At 39.3% G+C, this 14,267-nt stretch overlaps 1 long non-coding RNA gene across 9 annotated transcripts in view; it reads right to left on the bottom strand.

Annotated features, from left to right (window-relative positions):
• Positions 1–14,267, bottom strand: part of LOC105718754 (uncharacterized) — a 197,541-nt gene that overhangs the window by 94,027 nt on the left and 89,247 nt on the right. For all 9 annotated transcript variants that reach the window (XR_010336993.1, XR_010336992.1, XR_010336994.1 and 6 more), the window contains one exon: positions 4,114–4,234. This is a non-coding gene — a long non-coding RNA (uncharacterized LOC105718754). The remainder of the gene's footprint in view (positions 1–4,113; positions 4,235–14,267) is intronic.

The raw sequence follows: 14,267 nt of genomic DNA, 5'->3' as shown, positions 1-14,267 counted from the left end.
ATCTGTATATCTTCTCAGGTGAGGTATCTGTTCAGTTGACCATTTTAAAATTTGATTGCTTTCTTATTGTTGAGTTTTAAGAGTTTTTTGTACATTTCAGATACAAGCACTTTATCAGATATATGTTTTGCAAATATTTTCTCCCAGTCTGTGGTTTAGCTTTTGGTTTTCTTAACAGTGTCATTCACAGAACATAAATGTTTAATTTTAATAACGTCCAGCTTATCAATTTTTTCTTTCATAAATCATGCTTTAGGTCACATATCCAGAAGCTCATTATCAAACCATGGTCACATAGCTCTTCTCCTATGTCTTCTTCTAACACTTTTACAGTTTTGTATATTGCATTTAGATGTATGATCCATGTTGAGTTAACTTTTGTGAAAGTGTAAGGTCTGTATCTAGGTTCGTTTTCTTTGTACATACAGACTTTCAGTTGTGCCAGCACCATTTGTAGAAAAGCTTATCCTTTCTCCACTGAATTGCCTTTGCTCTTTGCCAAAGATCAATTGAATATATTTGGATGTGTCTATTTCTGGGCCCTCTATTCCACTGCATTGACCTATGTTCCTATCCGTTCACCAGTGTAATACTATCTCAATTACGGAAACCTTATAGTAAGTCTTGAAGTCGGGTAGTGTGACTCCTCCAATTTTGTTCTCCTTATTTAGTATTATGATGGGAATTGTTATTTTTTATTATACTTTAAGTTCTGGGATACATGTGCAGAATGTGCAGGTTTGTTACATACATATACACGTGCCATGGTGGTTTGCTGCATCCATTAATCCATCATCTACATTAGGTATTTCTCCTAATGCTATCCCTCCCAAAGCCCTCCATGCCCTGGCCCCGGTGTGTGATGTTCCCCTCCCTGTGTCCACGGGTTCTCATTGTTCAACAACCACTTATGAGTGAGAACATACAGTGTTTGGTTTTCTGTTCCTGTGTTAGTTTGCTGAGTATGATGGTTTCCAGCTTCATCCATGTCCCTGCAAAGGACATGAACTCATCTTTTTTTATGGCTGCATAGTATTCCATGGTGTATATGTGCCACATTTTCTTTATCTAGTCTATCACTGATAGACATTTGGGTTGGTTCCAAGTCTTTGCTATTGTGAACAGTGCTGCAGTAAACATACGTGTGCATGTGTCTTTATAGAATTATTTATAATCCTTTAGGTATACAGCCAATAATGGATTGCTGGGTCAAATGGTATTTCTGATTCTAGATCCTTGAGGAAACACCACATGGTCTTCCACAATGGATGAACGCATTTATACTCCCACCAACAATATAAAGCATTCCTATTTCTCTCCATCCTCTCCAGCATCTCATTTCCTGATTATTTAGTGATCGCCATTGTAACTGGCATGAGATGGTATCTCATTGTGGTTTTGATTTACATTTCTCTAATGACCAGTAATGAGGAGCCTTTTCTCATGTTTTTGGCTGCAAAAATGCCTTCTGAGAAGTGTCTGTTCATATCCTTCACCCACTTTTTGATTGGGTTGTTTGTTTCTTTCTTGTAAATTTGTTTAAGTTCCTTATAGATTCTGGATATTAGCCCTTTGTCAGATGGATAGATTGCAAAAATTTTCTCCCATTCTGTAGGTTGCCTGTTCACTCTGATGATAGTTTCTTTTGCTGTGCAGAAGCTCTTTAGTTTAATTAGGTCCCATTTGTCAATTTTGGCTTTTGTTGCCACTGCTCTTGGTGCTTTAGTCATGAAGTTTTTGCCCATGCCTATGTCCTGAATGGTATTGCCTAGGGTTTTCATGATTTTAGGTCTTATGTTTAAGTCTTTAATCCATCTTGAGTTAATTTCTATATAAGGTATAAGGAAAGGGTCCAGTTTCCATTTTCTGCATATGGCTAGCCCATTTTCCCAACACCATTTATTAAAGAGGAAATCCTTTTCCTATTGCTTATTTTTGTCAGGTTTGTCAAAGATTAGATGGTTTTAGATGTGCAGCATTATTTCTGAGGCCTCTGTTCTGTTCTATTGGTCTATATCTCTGTTTTGGTACCAGAACCATGCTATTTTCGTTACTGTAGCCTTGTACTATAGTTTGAAGTCAGGTAGTGTGATGCCTCCAGCTTTGTTCCTTTTGCTTAGAATTGTCTTGGCTATGTGGGCTCTTTTTTGGTTCCATATGAAATTTAAACTAGTTTTTTCTAATTCTGTAAAGAAAGTTAATGGTAGCTCGATGGGGACAGCATTGAATCTGTAAATTACTTTGGGCAGTATGGCCATTTTCGTGATATTGATTCTTCCTAACCATGAGCATGGAACTTTTTTCCATTTTTTTCTGTCCTCTCTCATTTCCTTGAGCAATGGTTTGTGGTTCTCCTTGAAGAGATCCTTCATATCCCTTATAAGCTGAATTCCTAGGCATTTTATTCTCTTTGTAGCAATTATGAATGGGATTTTGCTCATGATTTGGTTCTCTGTTTGTCCATTGTTGGTGTATAGGAATGCTTGTGATTTTTGCGCATTAATTTTGTATCCTGAGACTTTGCTGAAGTTGATCAGCTTAAGGAGATTTTGGGCTGAGATGATGGGGTTTTCTAAATATACAATCAAGTCATCTGCAACAGAGGCAATTTGACTTCCTCTCTTCCTATTTGAATACCCTATAAACTTTATAAATGCCTTCTGTTTTGATCCTCCTGGGAGCTGCAGACCAGAGCTGTTCCTGTTCACCCATCTTCCCCACGTCGCAGGCATTGTTTTTTTTTTTTAAGCTTCCCAGATGATTCCAATGTGTAGCCAAGGGTAAGAATCACTGCCTTGGAGGCAGCTGGGAATAGAAACAAGAATATAGATTTTAAAGTCAAGCAGCCCTTTGTTCAAATTCATGGTCCATATTTCAAGCCATTTGAAATACTGGGGCTTCAGTTTCATGTTCAGAAAATGGAAGATTAAAAAGCTTACTTAGGGTATTTTGTCAAAGCAACCCATTTTGGAAGAATCTAATATAAGGATGAGCCTGTTGTGGAAGAATTTCACCTGACAAGAAACCCAAACGGCACTCAGAGGGTTGGAGGAACACAGTTTCCCTCCAGTGAGCCCAGAAGGGTTCGTACCCAAAGGTTTGGACCCCGGCCTGGAACAGCACATAGCTTTTATAGGTTGGGGCAGGGGGGAGTAACTAAAGGTTTTAGGCAACGTGGCAGTTTCTCCAGGGACTTCCTAGTTAGCAAGCAGGAAGCAAGCATACAAAGCAGATAATGGCGGTTAGTCAGGCAATTAGGAGATTTTTCACAAACTTTCCACTTCAAGACTGTATAACCAGTCAAGACAAATTCTCTTTCCTCTACTTTGAGGGCTTTTTTGACCGTTTTCTCAGTGTACTCTGCTTTGACTAAACATTATGAAAGATTGGCATAGTTATTACTAAGAAATATCTCTCCATAGATGCATGAACACACAAAATGAGTTACAATCCAGCATTTGGCTTCTCCTGGAAAAAATGTCTGCATAGATTAAAGAAATAAGACTGTTTGACATTTTTTTTTTTTTTTTAGAAGGCAGTGATTCATGTTAGGCCCAGGGGGCTTAACTGGTCTATTTTTTTTTAATGATTTGAAGAAGGAAATAATCTGACTGTATCAAAACATTAATAGGAAAATAAGACGCAAATAACACAAATAAATGATTTTTAAAAATAAGGATGAAGAAAGTATGTGCTTTTTAAAATAAGGCAAATGGCAAAATGTCCAGGAAGGACATATTTGAAGCAATGATGGATTGCCATGTCTATAGCTCTGTGTTTTTTTGTTTCAACCATTATTTTAGCACACATTTACATAAAGGAAATTATTAGGTAAAAAATGCAGCTTAAGGACTTTTGTATAAATGTCGTCTTGCTTTCTAAAAACTCATTCTTTGTTCTATAGCATTAAAAAATACATCTACAAGCAAGCAAACAATAATAAAACAAAAAGTCAGAAAAGGCAAAAAGAGGACTAACATTTATCAAGTTAGTTGCTCCAGGTTTCAGGCTAGGAATTACATATGTTTAAGTTACTTAATCCTGTGACAAATTTAATACCATTCTCACTTCATGAAATCTCAGAAAAGCTAAATAACTTGCCATGAGGCATACCTTTACCATGGCATGGCCAGGATGCTTCCCAACTGTGACGCTTCCTTACACTGGGTCTTCCAAATCCAGGCATTCCATTCCCGTTCCAGGATTCATTTTGCTCTAGTGCTCTCTTTCATTTCTGAAAAGGAAAAAGTGTGGGGTCACAAAAATATCCTCAAAGTTTCTAGATATCTTATTTTTTCATTTTTATTTTTAATAGGGATTACCTATTGAAATAATGCAATTTTGGACACTTAAAACTTTTAACTTTGGTTAAAAGTACACCAATAAAATTTTCAGTGATTTCTTTTTGCTTTTTTATTTTTAAAGCTTTATTTTTTAAATTTTAGATTTAGGGGGTTTGTTACATGGGTATATTATGCGATGCTGAGATTTTGGTTTCTAATGATCGCCCAAGTAGCGAACCCGGTACCCAACAGGTAGTATTTCAGCCCTTGTTCCTCTCCTTCCCCTACTGCACTTTTGGAATTCTCACTGGAGACTCTATACTTTTATAAACCGAATCTTAAAAATCTTAAATCCTGCTTATTTTCCTGTATGGATATCCCAAGAATTCTGGTTCTACTCTTAGCATTTATGAGAGGAAAGAAATCTGTCATTTCTTGCAGGACACAGGCAGGCACACTTTCACAATGATGCCCCAAGACAGTAAACTCCTGTTCCATCTCCCCAGGTGTCATTAGTGAATCCCAGAGGCCTCCATTCTGCTTTCAAATGATCTGCCAGCCCAGCAGCAATGGCCATAATGAGACTCAGCCACAGCATAAGATACACTGGCTTCTCACAGGAGAGCGGGACCAGGCCTACCTGTGCCTCTCCCTCTGCCACAAGCATTAAGCCCAGCCAAATTCCTCACAACAAAACTGAGGGCAAAACTCAAACGAAAATATAAGGAGGTCAGAACTGGTCACAGAAAGCATGGAAGAAGGCAGTTAAAAGTTGCTATTCTCCAGCTTGCCTTATGACAGGTACTTTTGGGTATAACCCCTCTTCATTTCCCTGAGGAGAGGTGGTGAGACACAGACCAACAGCATGGAAGACACAGGTTAAGAAAGGAACTGTTAGAGAACTCACAGCAGCTAGCAGGTGTGAAGCAATGCAGGAGAAATTAAAGATGCTCTAAGAGAAAACCACCCTCTGTCATGAAAACTAAGAGGTAATGGGGAATTGGTGACTTAAACTTTAAGACATTTTATTCACAGTAGATCTGAATGGCAGTCTCATCATGCTAATGCTCGCAATTCCAGGTGGAGTGATTTGAAAGTCCTTTGTCTAGGCTCTGATGGTCTATCTTGAAAGCCAGAAATTTAGCTCTGTCCACCTATTCAGAGTTACTCATATTCTCCAAAACTTTCATGCCAGCTGACTTATAAGATCCTAAAACACATACTAGAATGCTCAGGTTTTTGTTTCTAATTTATAATGTCTTTATTTTAATAGAACAGAATTTTCTACTAGTCAAAACACTCACATCAGGATACTCTCCTAATAGCAGTTAGCTCTTACTGTGTAACAACCATGCAAAACTCAGAGACTTTTTCTTGTATTTCAATGGATACAAATCAGAGACTTAAAACAAGTAATCATTTGTTTTTTCCTCATGTATCTAAGATCAGCTAGAAAGTTCTGACAATCTAGGCCAGGCTCAGTTTAATCTCTCCTGGGCCTTCTCAGGCCTTTGGTTAGCCAGTGGTTGGATTACAGGCTGGCTGATCAAAGAAGGCCCCACACACATGTCTGGTGTTGTGTGGCCATCAACCAGGGTAACAGGAGTCAACAGGCCTCATTTCTCATCACTGAACAGGTTGGCCTGAGTGTGACCCCATGGGGTTGTGCAGGGTTCAGAGAGAAAGAGAGAAAGAGAGAGGAAGAGCTAAGTTTTCAAGGCCTCTTGATGACTAGGCTTAGAACGGACACACTATTGTTAGTTTCTCCATCTTGGAAAGGGGCTGGGTAAAGTGAGGATGAGACCTACTGGGCTGCATTCCTAGGAGGTTAGGCATTCTCAGTCCAAGGATGCTATAGAAAGTTGGCAGGACTGGTACCACAAAGGTCATAAAGACCTTGCTGATAAAACAGAATGTGGTCAGATGCCAGCAAAAACCCACCAAAACCAAGATTGGGATGAAAGTAACCTCTGGTCGTTGTCACTGCTCATTATACTTTAATTATAATGTGTTAGCACACTGAAAGACACTCCCATTAGCGCCATCAGTTTACAAATGCCATGACAATGTCTGAGTTACCCTATATAGTCTAAAAGGGAAAGGAACCCTCAGTTCCAGCAATTGCCTGCCCCTTTCTTGGAAAACTCATGAATAATCCATTCCTTGTTTAGCATATAATCAAGAAATAACCATAAATTTACTCAGTCAAGCAACCTATGCCACTGCTCTGCCTATGGAGTAGCCATTCTTTTCTTTCTTAATAAGCTTGCTTTCATTTTACGGACTCACATCAAATTCTTTCTTGCACAAAATCCAAGAACCCTCTTTTGGAGTCTGGACTGGGACCCCTTTCTGGTAACACCATCACTTCCACCACATTCTATTGGTCAAAACCAATTATAAGGCTAGCCTACGTTGGAGGGGGTGAAGAAATAGTTTCTACCCTTTGAGGGGATGAGTTGCAAAGTCATATTGCATGTGGGCCCAGATACTGAGAGGGAAATAGTTACAGCTATTCAGGTATCAATCTACCACATGGAACTGAATTAATAAGCAGAGGTTCCTTGATGAATACAAAATCAAATATAACTGAATGATGCTCAGGGATTATATCAACCAAGTGTCAAAAGAACTTAAGGAGCTACCCTTGCTCCAAAACTGGAATGTACTAGAATCACACACACACACACACACACACACACACTCTCTCTCTCTCTCTCTCTCTCTCCTCTCTCACAGACACACACACACACACACATACACACACACACACACACACCCTACATGTCCATTTGGAGATAATCTCTCAGGGTGGATTCCTTCTTCAGATGTCTGCCCCTAAACTCTTCTATTATGCATTGCTTTTTACTGGTTTTACTCTTAGGGTAATACCTGTTCCCACATAGTAAATTTACTTTCTGTGATCTCTATATCAATGACTGTATTTGTTTTTTAGTCAGTTATGGCTACTGAAATCGTTTCAGGAAGAGAGGAGGAAGACGTTCTCTCCTTATCTACCACCTGTCTCCTCAGGAGTATAATGACAGTGGCACTCTTGGAATCTGGAAAAAGAATCCTTCATTTTTCTTATGACTATGATCAGGAATTCCTGGCCCGATCAAATGGAAAAGCCCAACCTCTGAGGGCCCAAAGGTTTATTGCACACCTAGGAATATTTCCTGAACTAATTTGAAACTGAAACCTGGTTATTTTGTGGAAATTCAAGGACCCCAAACTCTGTTAGAATAAATTAACATTTTGGTTTTCCATATTGCTTTAGAATGACTCATGCTGTAGAAATTAGTTTTCTAGGTCGCTATTTCATTACACAGTGCCCTCCTTATAAGAGCCCAAGGGAAAAATTTCGCTCTGATCTCAGAATGGGAAATGCATGCTGCTTTCTAGTACTTAGAATGGTTTTGTGGTGGCTCTTATTACAGATAACAAGGATCATGGACATGAGGGCATCTCCTTCTTTGTATTTCCTGCTGGACAACTTAGCACCAAACCTGAGACCCATTTCTAGCTGATTGACAGGTCTTTTTGGTGTGAATTTTAGATGTTAACCTTCTGCTGGCTTTGCCTTATCTTTCTTATTTCTGTATACACTCAGTTCTGCTTCTTCATTCAAATAATTTTATATTTATATTGTTCTACTTAAGATACTTACTAGGCAGCCTTAAATGTCTTTGGAACCTCAAAGAAAATAAATAAATTAATTAAATATATAAATACCAATTTCACAAGAGAAGCCAGAGTTTAGTTTTTTGAATTTAAAAAAAAAATTCTCTGCTTTCATCTATTTTGGTGGAACCCTTACTTTTTGAATTCAGATACTGAAGCTGAGTTAATCACCCTTCTCAATGGTTTATTATAATCTTTAGTCCAACAAGATCTCTATCATTTTATTTTTCCTTTATCCCACTCCGATTCCTCTATTGCCCCAAGGCAATTATTCCAACAATGTCCTTTTGTTAGTAAGTGCTCTTATAAGTCATATGGTTTTATATATGCATGGGCCTTAACTATATGCAAATGTCATTCTTATCTACTTCAACCTGTTTCTTTTTTCATCCAGCTTTCTGCTGAATAGTGTGAATTGAATGCATTTTGCCTCTCCACTCCTCAAACTGCCTCCAGTTGTCCACCACCAAGAATATCTTGTGATTACCAGCCTTACACACAGGGAGAACACTTCTTTTGAGAATGGAAGGGTGATATTAATAATTACACAAGGACAGCAGTTGTACACTATGATGGTCCCAGGCAAGTTAGGTGCTTCATCACCTTATTCCTATAGGACCCTTGGAAACTTTTGGATAATTTTTTTGTGATATGGTTTGGATGTGTCCCCACCCAAATCTCATCTTGAATTGTAATTTCCATAATACCCATATATCATGGAGGGACCCAGTGGGAGGTAATTGAATCATGAGGGCAGGTTTTCCCATGCTCTCATGATAATGAATAAGGTTTTTCCACATTCTCGTGATAGTGAGTAAGTCTCACAAGATCTGATAGTTTCATAAAGGGCAGTTCCCCTGCACATGCTCTCCTGCCTGCCACCATGTAAGATGTGCCTTTGTTCCTCCTTCACCTCCCGCCATGATTGTGAGGCCTCCCGCCATGTGGAACTGTGAGTCCATCAAACTTCTTTTCTTTATAAATTATCCAGTCTTGGGTATGTCTTTATTAGCAACATGAGAACAACTTCATTGTAAGTGTATATATGTATACACTTTGTGATATACATATACAGGAATGGATTTGGCTTGCCAGGTCAGAAAGTATATACAGGTCTAATCTGCCCTTACCACTAGAGTCCTCTGCAGAATTTCTACACCAGTCTACAATCCCAGCAGCAGTGTGTAAGCATTACCATGGTCCCTGCTAACACATGGCATTATCCAGCTTCCTACCACCACACCCAGCTAACACATGCCATTATTCAGCTTCCTACCACCACATCCCTGCTAACACATGGCATTATCCAGCTTCATAATTTCTGCCAATCTAATACATATAAAGGAATATCTCATTGTTAATTTATTTTACATTTTTCTGTCAAAAAACTTTGAGCATCTCTTTACATTTTTGCTAGCTTTTTGTATTTTCTCTGTTCTGAACTTTAACTCTTCATTTTCTTTGCCCATTTTCCACTGATTTGTCAGAGGTGAAACTTTTTCTACAGTGAGTACATATTTCCTTGTAAATGGCACATAGCAAGTATATCTATACTTTCTTGAAGAACTAGGTCACATGATGATGATATAAGTAACAATCCTGTAATTATAAGATGCTACAGACCATACCTACAATCCCAGCACATTGGGAAGCTGAGGTGGATAGATCACTTGAGGTCAGAGGTTTGAGACCAGCCTGGCCAACATGGTGAAACCCTGCCTCTACTAAAAATACAAAAATTAGCTGGGTGTGGTAGCAAACGCTTGTAATCCCAGCTACTCGGGCAGCTGAGGCAGGAGAATCACTTGAACCCAGGAGGCAGAGGTTGTAGTAAGCTGAGATCACGCCACTGCACTCTAGCCTGGGTGACAGAGCAAGACTCTGTCTCAAAAATAAATAAATAAATAAAGATGCTATAGCATCTAGAGTTAAATGGGTACCAACCAATCAACATCTAGGAACAACGTTCACATTTAGCCATCTGTAACTTTCTCTTAAGATAAAATGGAAGATGCCCAGCTGCACAATCTACTAGGTAATATAACCTGGCTGTCTTTCCGGAAAAGTATTCACTGAGTCAACAACTAAGGAAACCACATTCCAGATAATTTTGTTAGACTCTAGCAATTTTTTTTTAATTGCAGCTGTCACTGTCATCTGTCTTGGCAGCATCTTCCAAAGAAGCACAAAAAATAGATGGGTACTGCCAGTCAACTTTTTTTCTTTTATATAACTCACACTGCTTAAGGATATGAGGGATGATTATCTTGCATCATTTAAAAGTTTGATTGGGGCTGCGTGTGGTGGCTCACACCTGTAACCTCAACACTTTAGGAGACTGAGGCAGGTGGATGACTCAAGGTCAGGAGCTTGAGACCAGCCAGGCCAACATGGTGAAAACCTGTCTCTACTAAAACTATAATAATTATCTGGGCATGGTGAAAGACACCTGTAATCCCAGCTACTTGGGAGGCTGAGGCAGGAGAATTGTGTGAACCTGAAAGGCAGAAGCTGCAGTGAGCTGTTATCATGCCACTATACTCCAGCCTGGTTGACAGAGTGAGACTGTCTCAAAAACAAAAACAAAACAAAACGAGATTGATTGGGACTTCATGGGGTGGGGGGGCAGGTTTACTTGAAAACCCATAAATTTTTTTATCCTCCAGGGAAAATAACACTTCTAAAGAGATGATACTGGAACAAAGATGGAAAATAAGCTTTATTTCATATACCAATCCAACTGACAATGGTTGCCCAGAATATTATGTTGAGAAAGATTCAGAAGCTGAAAGAAAGCCAAGATGGATTAGTAATGTCTGTCACAGTCCTGGTATGGGGCGTGGGTATGTATGCCATGTATTTGTTATTTCTACTTAAATATACCCTCGCTCTGTCTTTAATGTTTGACCATGAAAAAAGATTCTGGCATAGGTATCCTTCAGCATTTCATCTTGAATGTTACGAAATTGAAAGCTCAGTATATTATTTACAAGATAAAGAAAAATCCTTCATGATATCACCACTTAACTTCATTTTTTTTTTCTGGGAAATGCTTGATTAACAGTGTAAGTCAATGACCATGAAGCACTGAATAATTTCTATGTGCCTGGCACTGATATGAGCACTTCATACCTATTACCTCATTTAAACTATATGGAATACCCATTTAACAGACAAGGCCACCAAGGCCCAAAGAGGTTAAGCACCTTTTTAAGGTACCAGTAAATGAGGATTCAAACTCAGAAGTCTGACACTGTAATTATTGCTCTTAAACATTACGTCATGTTGATGCCTATAAACACCATATGAAGAATGAATGCTGTTTTTCAGAGTAGCTACTAATGAAAATGGTTCCCAATCCCCAGACACTTGGGTATTGAGTGGGTACTCAGGTTCTAAGCTCATGATACTGATGTGGAAATTAAAAAGAAAATATGTAGAACTAATTAGGAAAAAAATGTTGCTTATCAATCCATTTGTTTCTGTAATATTCAGAATGTTTATTTTATCATTCCCTGTGATGAGGTTTCTAAAGATTATTTTATTTAATCCTCAGGATCATCCTATGAAGTAATTATTCCATTAAGTGAACGAGGAAATGGAGGCAAGAGAAGTAACTTGCCCCCAGATCACACACCTGATGAATGATAGAGCCAGGATCCCAAGCTAGGTGGTCTGACTCTAGAACCCAAATATAGTCATATCCTTCCTTCCTTCTTCCTCTCCTCTCCTCTCCTCTCCTCTCCTCTCCTCTCCTCTCCTCTCCTCTCCTCTCCTCTCCTCTCCTCCCCTCCCCTCCCTCCCCTCCCCTCCTCTCCTCTCCTTTCCTTTCTTCTTTCCTTCTTTTTTTGACAGAGTTTTGCTCTCATTGCCCAGGCTAAAGTGTAATGGCACCATCACGGCTCACTGCAACCTCTGCCTCCTGGATTCTAGTGATTCTCCTGCCTCAACCTCCCAAATAGCTGGAATTATAGATGCGCACCACCACACCTGGCTAATTTTTTCATTTTTAGTAGGGATGGGGTTTCACCACATTGGCCAGCTGGTCTCGAACTCCTGACCTCAGGTGATCTACCTGCCTTGGCTTCCCAAAGTGCTGGGATTATAGGGGTAAGCCACCGCACCTAGCCCAAACCCAAGTCTTAAGACCACTCTGTTACTCTCTACTCAAAATGTACAAAGCTTTATCTTAAATTTACTCCGGTTTAGATACAGGTAAATGTCTTAAACTCACTTTCATTGCTTACTTCATTGGCTAGTTGGAAGCATCAAAACTTGCTGTGCAACACTTGGAATGCTTATAAAAAATCAATCAGTTATATCACTTCTATAAAACAGTTCAGGATAATGACTGTTCATAAATCAGGTATTTCTGCCCCTGGAGAAGCCACTGAATTCTTCAACTTTATGACTTCTACTTTTTAAAAAACTTGTTTTCTAATATGTTGACCTCCTCTGATAGCACCAAGTCCCCTAAAGGAAACTATATGTAGCTCAAATACCTGTGTTGCTCTTATAACCCTTTGGCTTCTGCAATCAACAATGGGCCAGAGATAATGGGACAAACCTAAGATTTTTCCAATGGGTGCAAGTTTGTATGGATCCCATAGGATGGTTTCAGGGATGGTGCTAATTATTTTGCTGCTTGTAAGTATCTTACCAGCAACTGATATAATCCCAAACATTAATCCTGTGAATCTGTAGAGAACTAGCTGATTTTCCAAAGCTAGTAAAAGCAGAAGCAAGAATTGAACCCAGCTCTGTCTGGTATCCTAACCTAGGCTTTTCTCACCACTTCAACTAACTCAAGACAGTGTTTATCTGATCTGTTACGGAGATGCCTATATAGGAGTTTCCCACAATTCTTCTATAGGTGTCCTTAGCTATTGGAGCCTCAGAAAATGCATTTTAGTGCCACATCTCTCTCCTGCTTAGTATTATGAATGCTTCCTGAAAGAGCCTGTTCTCTCAGCAGCCGGTGATATTTGATTTGATTAACACCCTGGGACCTATCACCAGACTTAAAGATGATGCCTAATGAATTGCTTCCATTAAAGAGCTGGCACTTTCTGCATTTGGTTCACACTTCTAGCCTCAATCATGTTTTCATTTCAGCAATAATATTTACATGATTAGCGAATAGTCAATTCATACTCTGATGTGGACCTAAGCTGTGTGTAGGACTTCCCAAAGCAGATGTCCTTGACAGGTGTAGAGAAATAGGCTTTTTTTCATAGCAAGAGCCACAAGCAAGATCTTCTGCTCATTTATCAATGAAAAGTTATGTTTGGATCAACAAATATTAACTGAGTACTGACCTATTCTAAGTGCCAGTCATTATATTTCCAAGGCCCCCATACACTCTCACTAAATAGTCACATTAGATTTAACTCAGTTTTGTTATCCTTTATTCTTTCATTATTTATTTATTTTAATGATAAATTTATTTATTTAGATGGATAGATTAGGAAAAGGCATTCTACATTAGACATTCAAAGTTTTTTTTTTTTTTTTTTTTTTTTTTGAGACGGAGTCTCGCTCTTGTTACCCAGGCTGGAGTGCAATGGCGCGATCTCGGCTCACCGCAACCTCCGCCTCCTGGGTTCAGGCAATTCTCCTGCCTCAGCCTCCTGAGTAGCTGGGATTACAGGCACGCGCCACCGTGCCCAGCTAATTTTTTTGTATTAATAGAGACGGGGTTTCACAATGTTGACCAGGATGGTCTCGATCTCTCGACCTCGTGATCCACCCGCCTCGGCCTCCCAAAGTGCTGGGATTACAGGCTTGAGCCACCGCGCCCGGCCAGACATTCAAAGTTTTAAAAGGAATTTGCAAAGATCTCTCAAGATATTTTCATGCAAAGGCCAGAAATATGTGGCCTTAATGATACTATAGTTAAGTAGGTTTTTGATATTAAATGACCCCTAAGATGTGAATGGAGGTTGAAGAGCACAGAGAGTTTCACCCCAAAATACGGCTCCCTGATATAATGAATATTTTGAATTGAAAACCCTTTGAAATCAACAGGCCTTGGAAGAGACTTTTCCCCTGTCTTCATAAGGATTGGATGGAACCACAAGATGAACAATTGCTTTTCCTTTCTTTCCCTGTAATCTTATCATCTATTTCAAGAAAGGAGAGAAAGAACGGAACCAGACCAGCCCTAACCTTTTTACAAAACAATGCCCGTCTCTCTGTTCATTCAACTTCCAAACAGAACCACAAGTCACTCTCTGTTCACCACCCAACCCCTCTGCAATCCACTCATTCTCCCAAGTCTCATTTTTTCCAGTAATCATT

The sequence above is a fragment of the Aotus nancymaae genome, unplaced genomic scaffold (assembly GCF_030222135.1).
Source record: "Aotus nancymaae isolate 86718 unplaced genomic scaffold, 86718_ANA_hifiasm-v0.15.2.pri h1tg000041l, whole genome shotgun sequence".
Classification (NCBI taxonomy): Eukaryota; Metazoa; Chordata; class Mammalia; order Primates; family Aotidae; genus Aotus; species Aotus nancymaae.
The sequence above is the reverse complement of the archived record's forward strand: the minus strand, read 5'-3'. Positions and strand labels throughout refer to the sequence as shown.